The 16,937-nt window shown below is 46.3% G+C and overlaps 1 protein-coding gene across 2 annotated transcripts in view; it reads right to left on the bottom strand.

The window, feature by feature from the left end:
- sema3b (sema domain, immunoglobulin domain (Ig), short basic domain, secreted, (semaphorin) 3B) overlaps nt 1–16,436 on the bottom strand; it is a 293,085-nt gene extending 276,649 nt beyond the window's left edge. The window contains exon 1 of one of the 2 annotated variants that reach the window (XM_078209940.1): nt 16,403–16,436. The gene's annotated coding sequence lies outside the window, so the exon portion shown is untranslated. Of the gene's footprint in view, nt 1–2,636; nt 2,761–16,402 lie in introns of those variants that run through there. The other variant, XM_078209941.1, reaches the window with a different exon arrangement.
- Nucleotides 16,437–16,937: the final 501 nt, after the last annotated feature.

The following is a 16,937-nucleotide window of genomic DNA, read 5'->3' as shown; positions in this document are numbered from 1 at the left end:
CCTGCCCACCTCATCCCACTTGCCAGCACTTGGCCCATAGCCTTGAATGTTATGGCGTGCCAAGTACTCATCCAGATACTGTAACGCCCAGGTGACGTCACATTGGCAGGTTTATCAAGACATGACCTTGTTGAGGGGATAGCCCTGGGGTCGCAATGGTGAATATAGCACCCGGGGGAGAGGGACACGCAGTGCCAACTTGTGCCACAGGGCAGTGCCCGGGCACACCACAGTGGGACCCTCATGAGGGTGGTAGGGCGGAACTCATTTATTTGTGGTAGTGGTGGTGGGCGGGAGGAGGGGGGTGGGTGGTGGGGGGGTGGGAAACTGGAGATGCCAGTGACGGCTGTGGGGATGAGGGGTTTAGGGGAAAGGGGTCCGATGTTCTGCGGTGGGAGAGGGGGTTGGGGGAAATGCCAACACTGATTGTTGGGGGGGGGGTGCGGGGTGGTGGTGAATGCCGGTCTGATCGCCAGGGGTGATTACCAACTCTGATCAGGGGTGGGGGGGGGGGGGCGGGGGGGGGGGGTGGGGGTGGAGTGGTGGGAGGTGGAGGGGAACCTGTCGGGGGGGGGTGAGGTTATTTTGTCATCTGATCGGGCAGGATGCCTCCCTACCGTCTGAGGCTTTATTACCCCTTCTGTCTTCCCTACAGTGCTTCAAATATTCCTGAGGAGGCTTCTGAAACCAACAGTTTCTCTTCCCTCCCTTTCAGCCCTCCCAGACCCCCCGATACTCTCGCCCCTTCTATTGGCCACGTGTGTTAAGTGCATAGAAACAGTTTCTTAGCAACCAGGAGAAGGCCTTTGGCCTCACAGAGATACATCCATCATATTGAAGGGTAATTACCTGATTCTTGTGGCCAGCTACAGTTCAGCAATCGCTGGGGAATGGGTTTGCCTCTGTTATGATGCTGAAGTCCTATAGCTCCCCGCACACGTTCTCCCCTCCCTCCCCCAACAAATTAACATTCACATCCACAGAGCAATGCAAAGTGAAGACAACGTCCCTTCTTTAGCTTTCTCAATAACTCGATGTATTTAACCAGTTTGCAAGAGCATCTCCTACACAAAATGTTTTTGGGTCACTTCTGTGAAATAGAATCATAGAATCCCGACAGTGCAGAAGGAGGCCATTCAGCCCATCGAGTCTGCACCGATCACAATCCCACCCAGGCCCTATCCCCATAACACCATGCATTTACCCTAGCTAGGGAAATGAGGGGCACAAATCAGCTCGATAGTCAATATTTTTTCCCAAAGGTAGGGGAGTCTAAAACTAGAGGACATAGGTTTAAGGTGAGAGGGGAGAGATACAAAAGTGTCCAGAGGGGCAATTATTTCACACAGAGGGTGATGAGTGTCTGGAACAAGCTGCCAGAGGTAGTAGTAGAGGCGGGTACAATTTTGTCTTTTAAAAAGCATTTAGACAGTTACATGGGTATGATGGGTATAGAGGGATATGGGCCAAGCGCGGGCAATTGGGATTAGCTTAGGGGTTTTTAAAAAAAGAGCAGAATGGACAAGTTGGGCCGAAGGGCCTGTTTCCATGCTGTAAACCTCTATGACTCTATGACTCTAGTCCCCCTGACATTACGGGGCAACTTAGCGTGGCTGTGGTGAACCATCGTTGGTTCCCACCAGGTAGTACTGAGCCAGGGTCTGGCCAGTACTATGAGTCTGTATATATGTTGCTGTTGGGGTTAGGGTTGGGTTGTTCTACATGTTACTGTTGGGGTTAGGGTTGGGCTGTTCTACCTGTATTATAGTTATTATGGTACATCCCAGTCGGGCTCCGCCTCCTGGGGAGAGGTATAAAGGTCACTGCTCTGTCTGGGACCCCTCAGTCTGGGATCGTGTATTATATATGGTAGCTCTATTGTAGTAGTTAATAAAAGCCTTTATTTCCTCGAGCATCTCTAGCCTCGTGAGTTATATCGCACATCAATGGCCAATCCACCTAACCCACACATCTTTGGACTGTGGGAGGAAACCGGAGCACCCAGAGGAAACCCACGCAGACAAGGGATTGCCTTTTCGAGTCAGGCAGAGTTTACAAATGAGCCTTATAGTAGCCCTCTCGCCACTCAAAGAACAAAGAAAACTACAGCACAGGAACAGGCCCTTCGGCCCTCAAAGCCCATGTCAATCATGATGTCCTAACTAAACTAAACTAAAAAAACCTTCTGCCCTTGCTCCATCCATATCCCTCTATTCCCTCCCTATTCATGTACCCATCCAGATGCCTCTTAAATGTTGCTAATCTGTCTGCTTCCATCCCCTCCTCTGGCAGCGCGTTCCAGGCACCCACCATTCTCTGCGTGAAAAACGTCCCTGCACATCTCCCTTAAACCTTCCCCCTCTCACCTTGAAACCGTGTCCCCTTGTAATTGACACTTCCACCCTGGGAAAAAGCCTCTGACTATCCACCCTGTCTATTCCAATACTCAGCACACCTCTTGCCCAGGTTGGCAAACAATCCAACATCTCGGTTTAAGGCAGGGCACAGGGTAGATTTCACTGATGGTCTCCCACACAGCTGCTTTTTAACCATTGGGAAGTAGCAAAGAAAAAGTCCTGGCCGCCAATCTACAGGAAAGAAAGCTAAGATATAAGGTTCAATGTTCAAGTACCTACTTATCTGTGAGTTGGGAGAACACGTGACAGAGCCTTCGACATGCACATTGCGCTCCGACGAATGCAGTTACTCCTTCACAAATGAGGGCAGAGATAGGGCTTGGAGCAGGCTGTGGTGGGCGGGGGGAGGTGGTTGTTGATGGTGGCACCAACCTCAAGGTGTCAATCGTCCGCAGTTACAGTGCCCTTGGGGGCGTGCTGCCAAACAGGTTTGGCTGAGCAGGCTCGAGCCTCCTTCGCTCTCCCAGCCGTAACACAAACTCTGCTTTCTCAATCTGCAAAGTGAACCTTTCCACCCAGAACCCTTCTCACAGGTCTCATTCTTAACTCTTTGCATGCCAAACTAGTTTTAATTTTTTCCACATTCAGGTGCCTGGTATGGTACCATAGAAAGCATTCTTTTTGGTTGTATCACTGCTTGGTACGACTCCTGTTCTATCCAAGACCGCAAGAAACTACAAAGGATCATGAACAAAAACCAGCCTCCCACCCACTGACTCTGTCTACACTTCCCGCTGCCTTGGAAAAGCAGCCAGCATAATTAAGGACCCCACACACCCCGGACATTCTCTCTTCCACCTTCTTCCATTGGGAAAAAGATACAAAAGTCTGAGGACACGTACCAACCAAGAACAGCTCCTTCCCTGCTGCCATCAAGCTTTTGAATAGACCTACCTCGCACTAAGTTGATCTTTCTCTACACCCTAGCTATGACTGTAATACTACATTCTGCACTCCCTCCTTTCCTTCTCTCAGAACGGTATGCTTTGTCTCCATAGCGCACAAGAAACAACACTTTTCACTGTATACTAATACATGTGATAATAATAACCCAAATCAAATCAAATCAAAACCATGGCACGACTTCACATTTGCCAAGTGTGGCAATTGAGAATTGTTGACCTTTTGACTAATCCATGAAAAAATAGAAATATAAACAAGAACCAAGCACCTGAGAGCAAACTCTCCTATCACCTTGAGCGCCTGAGCCCTAACTGAACCCAGACTGAACAAAGAACAAAGAACAATACAGCACAGGAACAGGCCCTTTGGCCCTCCAAGCTCCCTGGTCCAAACGAGACCATTCTTTTGTATCCCTCCATTCCCACTCCGTTCATGTGGGTATCTAGATAAGTCTTAAACGTTCCCAGTGTGTCCGCCTCCACCACCTTGCCCGGCAGCGCATTCCAGGCCCCCACCACCCTCTGCGTAAAATACGTCCTTCTGATATCCGTGTTAAACCTCCCCCCCCTCATCTTGAACCTAGGGTGTAGACCCTAGTTATTCCCCATCATACATACACAGTGCGTCCCTTTCTGTCTGTCTCTCCCAAAACCAATAATCAACTCAATTCTTTTGGACATTCATGACGATCATGTCACATTTCCATGAAACATGGAAATGTGACATGATCGTAATAAATGTCCAAAGGAATTGAGGATGAGACACTTTACTTTAAAAAGTAACATTAAATACGGACGCAGTACTTTCACACAATGGACTACAGAAAGAAAAGTGATTTATTGTGGGGTTTCTGGGCAGACATGTCTGAGAACATCTCTGGGAAGTTATTCAAAATGCAATTTGCCCTCTCAGGTACTGATTGATTATCCCTCAAGAGACTTTTTAAAAATTCATTCGTGGAAAATGGGCGTCGCTGGCTGGCCAGCATTTATTGCCCATCCCTAGTTGCCCTTGGAAGGCAGTTGAGAGTCAACCACATTGCTGTGGCTCTGGAGTCACATGTAGGCCAGACCAGGTAAGGACGGCAGATTTCCTTCCCTAAAGGACATTAGTGAACCAGGTGAGTTTTTCCGACAATCGACAATGGTTTCATGGTCATCAGTAGATTCTTAATTCCAGATATTTTTTATAGAATTCAAATTCCACCATCTGCCGTGGCGGGATTCAAAACCGGGTCCCCAGAATATTAGCTGAGTTTCTGGATTAATAGTCTCGCGATAATATCATTAGGCCGTCACCTGCCCCAATATTCCTACATTTCATAAAACAACATGAGGCCTACAGAGCACAGGCCTGTGGGACTGAACACATGGTCCTTGGCTAGCTGCGCTCTTCCAAACACAGCCTGTGCAAGTCAGCAGAAAGGCTATCCGAGCAGTTATGTTTAGTGGAACATTGTGCCGAGTTGGGTGGGGAGGTGAAATCTGAGCCCCCTTTTCTTCTAACACATGCACATGAACCCTACCTACTCTCGCCATTCCAACGTCAACATGAAGTGACGGAATCTTGAATTTTAGCCAGTTGGATGTAAGGTTGCTGGCCCAAAATCTCTTCCTGGCAGATGTCCCAGGAGTACAAATTTGAAAGGCCTTTTACAATTTGTGTTGTCAGAAGTTGCTGCCTAATTTTTCACTGCTTACAGGGCATCGCCTGCCAGTCCACAAAAATTCAGAGCCTGCGTCTTCCTGCGAGGCCTTTGTTATTCTCCATGGTTGTGGTGTCAGGGTGAGAGCGTGCCAACTTCTCTTCACCCCAACCCCACACGGAGCGGCACTGCAGGCTTCGGCCTTGCCTTTGGCTCTGAATTAGCCTCACCGTCTTCCCTCTTCTCAATCCCCACCCCTCCCCCCAAGTCAGACAACCCATTAGTTGTGGTCCTCAATCCATGACATCATCATAAAACAGCCAATGGGGCCCTCAGACTCAGAGGCTTTGGGCCTCTGCAGAGTTCAGAGCACGTAGCTCTGAGTCTGCAGCCTAATTGGATTTCCATCCTAACCCTTATACAGAGTCACTAGAAAGTCTTTTTGCTCTGCCATTTCATTTTCAGTTGGGACTCTTTATTGCCAGAAACATCATGCGAGAGTTTAAAGCTACCTCATTATTATTTAAATGGTTATTAATAGCTTGTCAGTTAAAAAAAACCTCTCCAGAATGTTCCCAATTACACATGTCAGATTAGCTGGTCTATAATTATTAAGTTTGAACTCCATCCTTTTAATATTGGGATTATACAGGCAATCCTCCAATCCTCAATGCAGCTCCAAGCACACACACCAAAGGAAAAGCCATGATCTCAGAGACCTGACAGGCTGTTTTCAGCCGTCTTCACGAGCTGTCAAGTTTAAAGTAAAGTTTATTTATTTATTAGTCTCAAATAAGGCTTACATTAACACTGCAATGAAGTTACTGTGAAAGTCCCCTAGTCGCCACATTCCAGCGCCTGTTTGGGTCAATGGACCCTGACCAGCACGTCTTTCAGACTGAGGGTGGAAACCGGGGCACCCGGAGGAAACCCACGCAGACACGGGGAGAATGTGCAGACTCCACACAGACAGTGACCCGAGCCGGGAATCGAACCTGGGTCACTGGCGCTGTGAGGCAGCAGTGTGAACCATTGTCCAAAAGGGAGGCTAAGCGACATTTTTCAGTCAGAATTGGGCACAGGAATTTGGGCACAGGCTTAGACCCTTGCAACATGCCACACTTGACCAGCTTAGAATCATAGAATCCCTGCAGTGCAGAAGGAGGTCATTCAGCCCATCAAGTCTGCACCAACCTCAATCCCACCCAGGCCTTATTCCCGTACCCTCGCATATTTATCCTGCTCATCCCCCTGACACTAAGGGGCAATTTAGCATGGCCAAATGACCTAACCCGCACATCTTTGGACTGTGGGAGGAAACCAGAGCACCCGGAGGAAACCCACACAAACACGGGGAAAATGTGCAAACTCCACACAGGCAGTGACCTGAGGCCGGAATTGAACCTGGCTCCCTGGTGCTGTGAAGCAGCAGCGCTAACCACTATGTCACCATGCCACCCACCCTGAGCAATCTGGGCTGTTCATCCAAGGAAACTCCAATAGCAATCAATAAAAGAACTAATTTCGCAAAGCAAAGAAAAAGGTTTAATAAAGAAACTTCATTACACCACCGCTTGGGCATCGCCCTGGGAAATAAATGCTCCCCACAATCTCCATCTGCTTTCTATTTATACCGTGTCAGCTGACCACCACTTCATTTTGCCATTGGTTACATTGTCTCCTGGTCAGCTGGTCAGCTGACCCTCACAGCATGTAACTATTGGTGACGTTATAACAGATTCCAATGTTATCATTGGGTAGGTTATAACATGGAGCCCCTCTGCTGAGTCAAGCAGTAGCTGCAATAGCAGGCGGGGAGGCTCAGTCACAACATGCTTGAAGATATTATGTGTACCCATCTGCTCAGAGTGTTGGGATGAGAGTGTCAGGGTGTGCCAGCATGTGTAGATGGAGTAACCTTTGCTTTCCTTGTCGGAGGCCTTGTTCGGAGCTGCTTTCTTCTCTCCCTGATTCAGAATCAAGGCTCTAACCAGCTGCAGGAGCCATTCCATTCAGTCACCGATTTCCTTGCCATTGTTCAGGCATCGGCTTCATGGTTCAGGGAGTTACAATGCTTTACATTGGAGCAGGATTTTTCCAAACCACTTCTCTCAGCATCCCCAAGGCCTGGTTCGTCTGGGGCCCCCACAGCCTGGGCTCCTCTCGCCTCCCCCCCCCCCCACCCTCACCACTCCCCCGGGGTTCACCCGCTCGACTCCACTCGGGCAACCCCCCCCCCACCCAGTCCAGCTCCTCTCAGCACCCTTTCAGGGCTGGACCTACCACGGGAACCCTGGGAGGAGTCCTGCAGAACCCCGGGGTTCCGCGGAACTCCAGTTTGGGAAACTTAGAGTCTTCTGTTTGGACAACTGTCCAAGCTGCCTTGGGACAGATCTTTGAGAAGGGAACTGGGTCACTGATTGCCTGTAGATCAACTGGATAAACAACCCAGTGGACAGGGGTCATGCAGTGACTTGCTTTTATATAGCGCCTTTCTCAGACATCCCAAAGCACTCGACAGACAACAAAGTACTTTTGAAGTGTCACTTTGTAGTGTATGAAATGTACAGCCAATCTGTGCACAGCAAGCTCCCACAAATAGCAATGTCATCACGTCCAGATAATCTGCTTGTCTGATGTTGATAGAAGGATACAAATCAGCCAGGACACTGAGGATAAATACTCTGCTTTTTTTGACGTCATGGGATCTTTTATAACCACCTGAGTGAGGCTTAGTTAGCTCATCTAAAAACCAGCACATACAACAGCGCAGTACGCCTTCGGTACTGCGCTAGACTGTTCGCCTAATTTTCCTTTTGCTCAAGTTGCAAGAGTGGGTTTTGAACCCAGAGGGCAGAATTCTCCAGCTGCGCTGGTCTAAAAGCCGGAAATTCTCACCCGACTGACAATGGGGTTTCACATTGTCCGCAAGCCCCTTGCTAAAATCCCAGTGGTGGGCAGGATGGGAGAATTCCAGCCAATTCTTTGACTCAGAAGTGTGAGTGCTACCAATTGAGACATGGCTAATATACTTGGCCCCCTGTGCTAGATTAAAAGTTGTTACGGCCACGTGAGAAGAGGTTAAACTGACTCCCCTATTTACCCACTCCAAATCTGACCGTAATCTGACAGGATCTTTGTTTCGTAATTTGATAAGTTTAAAGTTTATTTATTAGTGTCACAAGTAGGCTTACATTAACACTGCAATGAAGTTATTGTGATAATCCCCTATTCGCCACATTCCAGCGCCTGTTCGGTTACACTGAGGAAGAATTTAGCAAGGCCAATGCACCTAACCAGCACCTCATGGGAGGAAACCGGAGCACATGGAGGAGACCCACGCAGACACAGGGAGAATGTGCAGACTCTGCACAGACAGTGACCCAAGCCGGGAATCGAACCCGGCACAGTGAAGCAGCAGTGCTAATCACTATGCCACAGCGCTGCCCACAATATCCGTACTTGACCATTTACTTGCTGTTTGTAGTGAAACTAGTCTGGCGGGTTTTTTAGAGTTTAAAAGGGGGTTATGCCTTAATTTTATTCCATATTGAAGCTTTCCAGAAAATTGGTGAACCTGTAACAACAACGTCAGGTGACTTGCGGCAGCTATCTTAAGTCAGTGCCTTTGCTTGCTTTTTAAAGGCTCTTTTTAAAGCAGTTCAATATATGTCTGATCAGCCAAAGGAATGAGGGATTAATGTCACACGTACACAAGTCACATCATCGCGACAAAGCAAACTTTGACTTTCTGGCTCAGTATTAGTGTTTAAGACTGTGCCAACAAGCAGAACCGGGCCCCATTTTACAATAGAATAAATAAGCTTCTGTTTTAAAGCATGTATATGAAAAGAAGGCATATTTATTATGTTAAACGTCAAGGCAGCTTGTGGAGTTATGAGTCACTGGTTTTATGCTGTTCATTTAGAGGTTTTGTTTAAATAAACTATCCATTTGGCTTGGAGTCAATAAGTATATATTTAATCATCTTCTGTATAAAGAAAAATCACATGGTGGTGAATTTCGGCAGCCAGTTTGCAAAATAAAAGTTCTCTATTATTGATCCTTGCGTCTTGCGGTCATTTACTGAGGTACCGGGCTTAATAGGTCATGCTCTAGATCACAGGCAATAAGGACAGGAGAGATCAGTGACGTGGATCAGAGAAACCACCCAACAGGAATGTCCTCCCAAATATATAACCTGAACAGGAACCAGAAAATTAGAGAAGTAGGAGGCCAGTGAGCCCCTGTTCTGCTGGGGCTTGCTTTATGGCTTGGTGCATACATAGAAACATAGAAACTAGAAGCAGGAGTAGGCCATTCGGTCCTTTGAGCCTGCTCCGCCATTCATTATTGTTGCAGGGCAATATCAGGCTCCATTCACATTTTGTTTGGTTTCAGTGTGATACATGCAGAGTTACATAGGGCAAGCCCAGAGAACCAGGCCTCACCAGAGGGGAGAAAAGGGCTAACGCAGACAGTTAGAGGCCTGCTCTGCTGACAGTTAAGGATTAACGCACGCTATCAACTTCTAACATAGTAAATGCGCAGGAGATCTTTCCGAGTTATAATGGGAGAACCAGCATTAAGTAAGGCAGACTCCATACAGTCTAGGGAGGTCATAGTCTTCTGTAAAACATGATCACCTGTCAGAGGGGGGCACAATTAACACATTGGTGTAGATCGGGTTGGGCAAACACAACGCTTTGACATTATAATCAGGTAAGTGGGAGATGTCCGGAGAAATGATTAGCAGGGATGTACTGAACAATGTATTTTGCATGATGAGATTAAAAGAACCATCTTGTATCCAACTCGAGGAATTAATATGATGATGTAAAACTTTGCAACTTGGAAAAGTATAATAGCCTGTATGAATCTACGATGATGAGAGCAGAGAGAATTCGCAGGCAACCTAGGCTTCCAGGCCTGAGTCCATCTCTCCCTCATGCACGTGGAATAAAAACTTCAAATCATCAAATTCAATATCCTGATCCTGCTTCCCCTCGTACTTCTTGATCCCTTTAGCCCCAAGAACTATATCTGATTTCTTCTTGAAATCACACAATGTTTTGGCCTCAACTACATTCTGTGGGAGTGAATTCCACATATCCACCACTCTCTGGGTGAGGAAATTTCTCCTCACCTCAGTTCGAAAAGCTTTACCCCTTATCCTCAAACTGTGACCCCTAGTTCTGGACTCCCCCACCATTGGGAACATTCTTTCTGAATCTACCCTGTCTAACCCTGTTAGAATTTTATAAGTTTCTGTGAGATCCTCTCTTCTAAACTCCAGTGAATATAATCTGAACCGATTTAGTCTTTCCTCATATGACAGATCTGCCATCCCAGGAATCAAGCTGGTAAACCTTCGTTGTACTCCCTCCGTAGCAAGGACATCCTTCCTCAGATAAGGGCACCAAAACTGCACACAATACTCCAGGTGTGGCCTCACCAATGCCCTGCACAATTGCAGCAAAACATCCCAATCCCTCTACTCAAATCCTCTCGCTATGAAGGCCAACATACCATTTGCACCAATGCTTTGACAATCAACAACACCTTCTTGGTGGATCCCCAGTCTACGCCAAGCCAGTTGGTCTCAGCCAGCTGGGAGGTGAGATGATTACAATTGACCAAAGTGGACAGGGAGAGTTGCAGCCCAATTTGAAGAATTGGATAAGGGATAAACCTTTTCGAACTGAGGTGAGGAGAAATTTCTTCACCCAGAGGGTGGTGAATGTGTGGAATTCACTCCCACAGAAAGTAGTTGAGGCCAAAACATTGTGTGATTTCAAGAAGAAATTAGATATAGCTCTTGGGGCTAAAGGGATCAAGGGGTATGGGGAGAATGGGGGAATCAGGATATTGAATTTGATGATCAGCCATGATCAAGATGAATGGCGAAGCAGGCTCGAAGGGCTGAATGGCCTCCTCCTGCTTCTAGTTTCTATGTTTCTATGTATGTTTCATCTCGTTCCGTCAAAGTCTGAGGTCACGTACCAACCAACTCAAGAGCAGCTTCTTCCCTGCTGCCATCAGACTTTTGAATGGACCTACCTCGCATTAAGTTGATATTTCTCTAGCTATGACTGTAACACTACATTCTGCACTCTTCCCTTTCCTTCTCTATGTACAGTATGCTTTGCCTGTATTGCACTGAATACTAATACATGTGACAATAATAAATCAAATCAAAAAATCAAAATCTGTCCGATAACGCTCCTGTGAATTGCCTTGAGGCACCTTACTACATTGAAGGTGCTATATAAATGCACATGGTTGGTGTTCTTCTTCAATGCTTTGTACCTGTCTGGCGGGTTTAGATGTGTTAAATACTTAAGAGCTGATAGGTCCGTAACCAGAGGAGACAGGCTTGAAGATAATTGTCAAAACCCCCCTGAGGCAAGAAGAGGACAAGCTTTCTTTCAACTCGATGGGTTGTTACGATCTGGAAGAAGATTCAAATGGAAATTGAATATCTATTTGAAAAGCTATTGGGAAAGAGTGGGTATTGGTGGGACTATTGGATCATCCTTTCAAAAAAAGCTGGCACAAGACCTCCTTTAGCACTGTATGATCCTCTCGCTCAATATTCATTCACTGATGTGTGCTCTGTCCCAAGGCAAATCCTTGGCTCCTCCCGGGATGGTTTCTTGACAGTGTTTATCAGGGGTGGATTGTCATTGTTTTGCACTTTCGGGGGGCAGGGCGAGCAGGCAGGTCTGCCTCAGCTGGAAGGGGAATTGAACCCACACTGTTGGTGTTATTCAGAACTCACACTAGCCATCTAGCCAACCGAGCTAACTGTCCCCATGTGATTCAACATGTACCTCTTTATACACCATCGATCATAGAATAGATCATAGAATCCCTACAGTGCAGAAGGAGGCCATTCGGCCCATCGAGTCTGCACTGATCGCAATCCCACCCAGGCGCTATTATCATAACCCCATGCATTTACCCGAGCTAGCCCCCCTGACACTAAAGGGCAATTTAGCATGGCCGATCAACCTAACCCGCACATCTTTGGACCCCCTTCTCCCCATATCCCTTGATCCTTTTAGCCCCAGCAGCTATTTCTAACTTCTTGAAATCACACAATGTTTTGGCCTCAACTACTTTCTGTGGTAGTGAATTCCACACATTCACCACTCCCTGGCTGAAGAAATTTCCATTGTAAAATGGAAATCTGAACAACAGGTGTCCTGGGAGAAAGTGCTTTCATATTTACAGTCACGACAACTGAAACGCAGGAGTCATGTCGCGTACCTGACCTCACAGTACGCAAACAGAGATCTGCCCTTATTTTTATTAGTTTCTACATTGTTCTCAATTTTCAAAGATTGTGAGCTGATTCTGCACTTCCAGGATCATTGAGTCTCTAACCTGGCTGCTTTCTTAGACGTTCCCGCAATTGCTTAGAGGTCAACATTCCTGCACAAACTCCTCGAGAGCTGGGAGAAGGCTGGCTGGCGCCGAACACCAAACAAAAGGAGTAAATACCAAAGCGATAGGAGCAGTTACTGTACACGCGTCGGAAAAGTAAGCTGCCCTCTCCTCGCTGGGACTATGCGACTCCTGCATTTGTACAGTGAACATCAGGTTACACATTCACAGTTCATTCCCAGCCAGTGGCGCTCAGCTCCTGGACTGGTGCAAGAGAAAGAACAGAGCAACAGCAGTAGGCCATTCAGCCCATCGAACCTGTTCCATTTTTCCATGAGATTTTTTTTTACTCATTCGTGGGACATGGGCGTCGCTGGCTAGGCCAGCATTTATTGCCCATCCCTAGTTGCCCTTGAGAAGGTGGTGGTGAGCTGCCTTCTTGAATCGCTGCAGTCCATGTATGGTGGGTTGACCCACAATGCCGTGAGGGAGGGAATTCTAGGATTTTGACCCAGCGACTGTGAAGAAACGGCGATATATTTCCAAGTCAGGATGATGAGTGGCTTGGAGGGGAACTTACAGGTGGTGGTGTTCCCATGTATCTGCTGCCCTTGTCCTTCTAGATGGAAGTGGTCGTGAGTTTAGAAGGTGCTGTCTAAGGATCTTTGGTGAATTGCTGCAGTGCATCTTGTAGATAGTACACACTGCTGCTACTGAGCGTTGGTGGTGGAGGGAGTGGATGTTTGTAGATATGGTGCCAATCAAGCAGGCTGCTTTGTCCTGGATGTTATTGAGCTTCTTGAGTGTTGTTGGAGGTGCGCCATCCAGGCAAGTGGGGAGTATTCCATCACACTCCTGACTTGTGCCTTGTAGATGGTGGACAGGATTTGGGGAGTCAGGAGGTGACTTGGATTTGTATCTAAACTCCATCTACCCTCCTTGATTCAGTAACTCTTAATACGCTTGCCAAATAAGAATCTACTATAACTATTCGGTTGAAACAAATAATCTCGACCTAATCCACCAATCCCATTTTAACATCTTTCTGCAGTGGCTACACTAGCAGTGTTTTCTGTTAGTGTAAAGAAAGTTAACTATTCACCCCAACCCTGATGCTCCATTTCACAGCAAGGAGGCCATTTCATCTCAACATCCCGTGTCAGTGCAACCTCTTTTACTGGAACATTCTGCTCCAATCCCATGTCCCTGCTCTGTCTGAGGAGACCAAAGGCATGTCTAAGTTGTTGCAACTATACAAAGCATTGGAGAGGCCGCACCTGGAGTATTGTGCACAGTTTTGGTCCCCGTGTTTGAGGAAAGATGTAGTGGTGTTGGAGGCAGTTCAGAGGAGGTTCACTAGATTGATTCCAGAGATGAGGGGTTTGTCGTATGAAGAGAGATTGAACAGTTTAGGCCCATACTCTCTGGAATTTAGAAGATTGAGGGGAGATCAAATTGAGGTATACAAGATGATAAAAGGTATGGATAAAGTAGACGTGGAGCGGATGCTTCCTCTTGTGGGGCATTCTAGGAGGAGAGGTCATAGTCTTAGGATAAGGGGTAGCAAATTTAAAACAGGGTTCATAGAGTCATAGAAGTTTACAGCATGGAAACAGGCCCTTCGGCCCAATTTGTACATGCTGCCCTTTTTTTTAAAAACCCCTAAGCTAACCACAATTGCCCGCATTTGGCCCATATCCCCCTATACCCATCGTACCCATGTAATTATCTAAATGCTTTTTAAAAGATAAAATTGTACCCGCCTCTACTACTACCTCTGGCAGCTTGTTCCAGACACTCACCACCCTCTGTGTGGAGAAATTGCCCCTCTGGACACTTTTGTATCTCTCCCCTCTCACCTTAAACCTATGCCCTCTAGTTTTAGACTCCCCTATCTTTGGGAAAAGATATTGACTATCTACCTTGTCTATGCCCCTCATTATTTTATAGACCTCTATAAGGTCACCCCTCAGCCTCCTACGCTCCAGAGAAAAAAGTCCCAGTCTATTCAGCCTCTCCTTATAACTCAATCCATCAACTCCCGGTAGCATCCCAGTAAATCTTTTCTGTACTCTTCCTAGTTTAATAATATCCTTTCTATAATAGGGTGACCAGAATTGCACACAGTATTCCAAGTGTGGCCTTACCAATGTCTTGCACAGCTTCAACAAGACGTCCCAACTCCTGTATTCAATGTTCTGACCGATGAAACCAAGCATGCCGAATGCCTTCTTCACCACTCTGTCCACCTGTGACTCCACTTTCAAGGAGCTGTGAACATGTACCCCTCGATCTATTTGTTCTGTAATTCTTTCCAACGCCCTACCCTTAACTGAGTAAGTCCTGCCCTGGTTCAATCTACCAAAATGCATCACCTCACATTTGTCTAAATTAAACTCCATCTGCCATTCGTCAGCCCACTAGCCCAATTGATCAAGATCCCGTTGCAATTGGAGATAACTTTCTTCACTGTCTACTATGCCACCAATCTTGATGTCATCTGCAAACTTACTAACCATGCCCCCTATATTCTCATCCAAATCATTAATATAAATGACAAATAACTGTGGGCCCAGCACTGATCCCTGAGGCACACCACTGGTCACAGGCCTCCAGTTTGAAAAACAACTCTCTACAACCACCCTCTGGCTTCTGTCAAGAAGCCAATTTTGTATCCATTTAGATACCTCACCCTGGATCCCATGAGATTTAACTTTATGCAACAACCTACCACGCGGTACTTTGTCAAAGGCCTTGCTAAAGTCCATGTAGACAACATCAACTGCACTGCCCTCACCTACCTTCTTGGTTACCCCTTCAAAAAACTCAATTAAATTTGTGAGACATGATTTTCCACTCACAAAGCCATGCTGACTGTCCCTAATCAGTCCTTGCGTCTCTAAATGCCTGTAGATCCTGCCTCTCAAAATACCTTCCAATAATTTACCCACCACAGATGTGAGGCTCACTGGCCTATAGTTCCCAGGCTTTTCCCTGCAGCCCTTTTTAAACAAAGGCACAACATTTGCCACTCTCCAATTTTCAGGCACCTCGTCCATGACTATCGATGATTCAAATATCTTGGCTAGGGGGCCCGTAATTTCCTCCCTAGCCTCCCACAACGTCCTGGGATATACCTCATCAGGTCCCGGGGATTTATCTACCTTGATGCGCTTTAAGACTTCCTGATTTGCTTTAAGACTTAAAAGTCTTGGGTTGAGGAGAAACTACTTCTCCCAAAAGGTTGTGAATCTGTGGAATTCACTACCCCAAAGTGCGCTGGATGCTGAGACAGTGAGTAAATTTATGGAGGAGTTAGACAGATTTTTAATTGGTAATGGGTTGAAGGGTTATGGGGAGAAGGCAGGAAAATGGGGATGAGGAGCATATCAGCCATGATCGAATGGCGGAGCGGACTTGATGGGCCGAATGGCCTAATTCTGCTCCTATATCTTATGAACGTATGAAGCTGTGACCCAGTGGTGGCACCCTCACATCCTGAATCACAGGGTTTACAGGTTCAAGGCTCACTCCTGCATGCAAAGTCTAGACTCACCCTCCAGTGCGGTATTGAGGGAGTACTACATTGTCAGAGGTGCTGTCTTTTGGATAAATCACGGCCCTGGCTGCCCTCTCAGGTGGACATAGTAGATCCCATGGCTGTTAAGAGTAGGGGCAATTTCCCCATTGTCCTGGCAATATTTATTGTTCGGGGTCTGGACCCAAACCCCAAGGTTTATTCTAAAGCCAGGCTAGACACCAACAACTTTTCTATTTTGGCATAAATGTCAGGAAAGGATGCTTTACTCCAGGAATAATTCCACTGCCTATTACGGATCTTTTTATCAAACAAGTTTTATTCATAACATAGTTTAAATATAACTCTAACAAAATGAAGCAATTAACTCTTAACCATTGAACAATCTTTAAACATGAAAAGAAACAACTCTAATTTCTAACTTATCACTATTTCCATTTCAAATAAGCAACAGTCTTCCAATAAACTTAAATCCACTTTAAATGTAGTTAGCAACTCAGGTATACTTGCTTTAAATTAGTGTAGAAAGTCCTGAAGTTGCAGAGAGACTTTGTGGAGAGAGAGAGAGAGCTTAACAGCTCCAGTCAGCAACTCACTTTAAAAATGAGAATGAAAGAGAAACTTGTTTCCCTGCTACAAGTCCAGCTCCTCCCATGAACCTATTATCACATGATTCTGTATAGCTCGTCTGAAATCCCAGGAGAACTGCTTGTACAAACACCAGCCCATTAACTCTACAAAGTAACACATCCTTAGCTAAAATGAGTTATTATCCTGCTTTCTCAGCATCTGAGCTGCATGTTTTTCCACACACACTGACTGCCTGCAATAAAAACACTGAATCTTAGAAAAGTCTCCCTTTAACATAAAATATATCAATATTATCACACTGTCCCTTAACCCTTAACAAAAAAAACAGATAATCTGGTCATTTACCTCATTGCTGTTTGTGGGATCTTGCTGTGCAGACATCATCACAGTGACTACACTTCATTGGCTATAAAGTACTTTGGAGGATCCTGCTGTTATATAAGGTGCCGCATAA

This window comes from Mustelus asterias, chromosome 3 (assembly GCF_964213995.1).
Source record: "Mustelus asterias chromosome 3, sMusAst1.hap1.1, whole genome shotgun sequence".
Taxonomy (NCBI): Eukaryota; Metazoa; Chordata; class Chondrichthyes; order Carcharhiniformes; family Triakidae; genus Mustelus; species Mustelus asterias.
The sequence above is the reverse complement of the archived record's forward strand: the minus strand, read 5'-3'. Positions and strand labels throughout refer to the sequence as shown.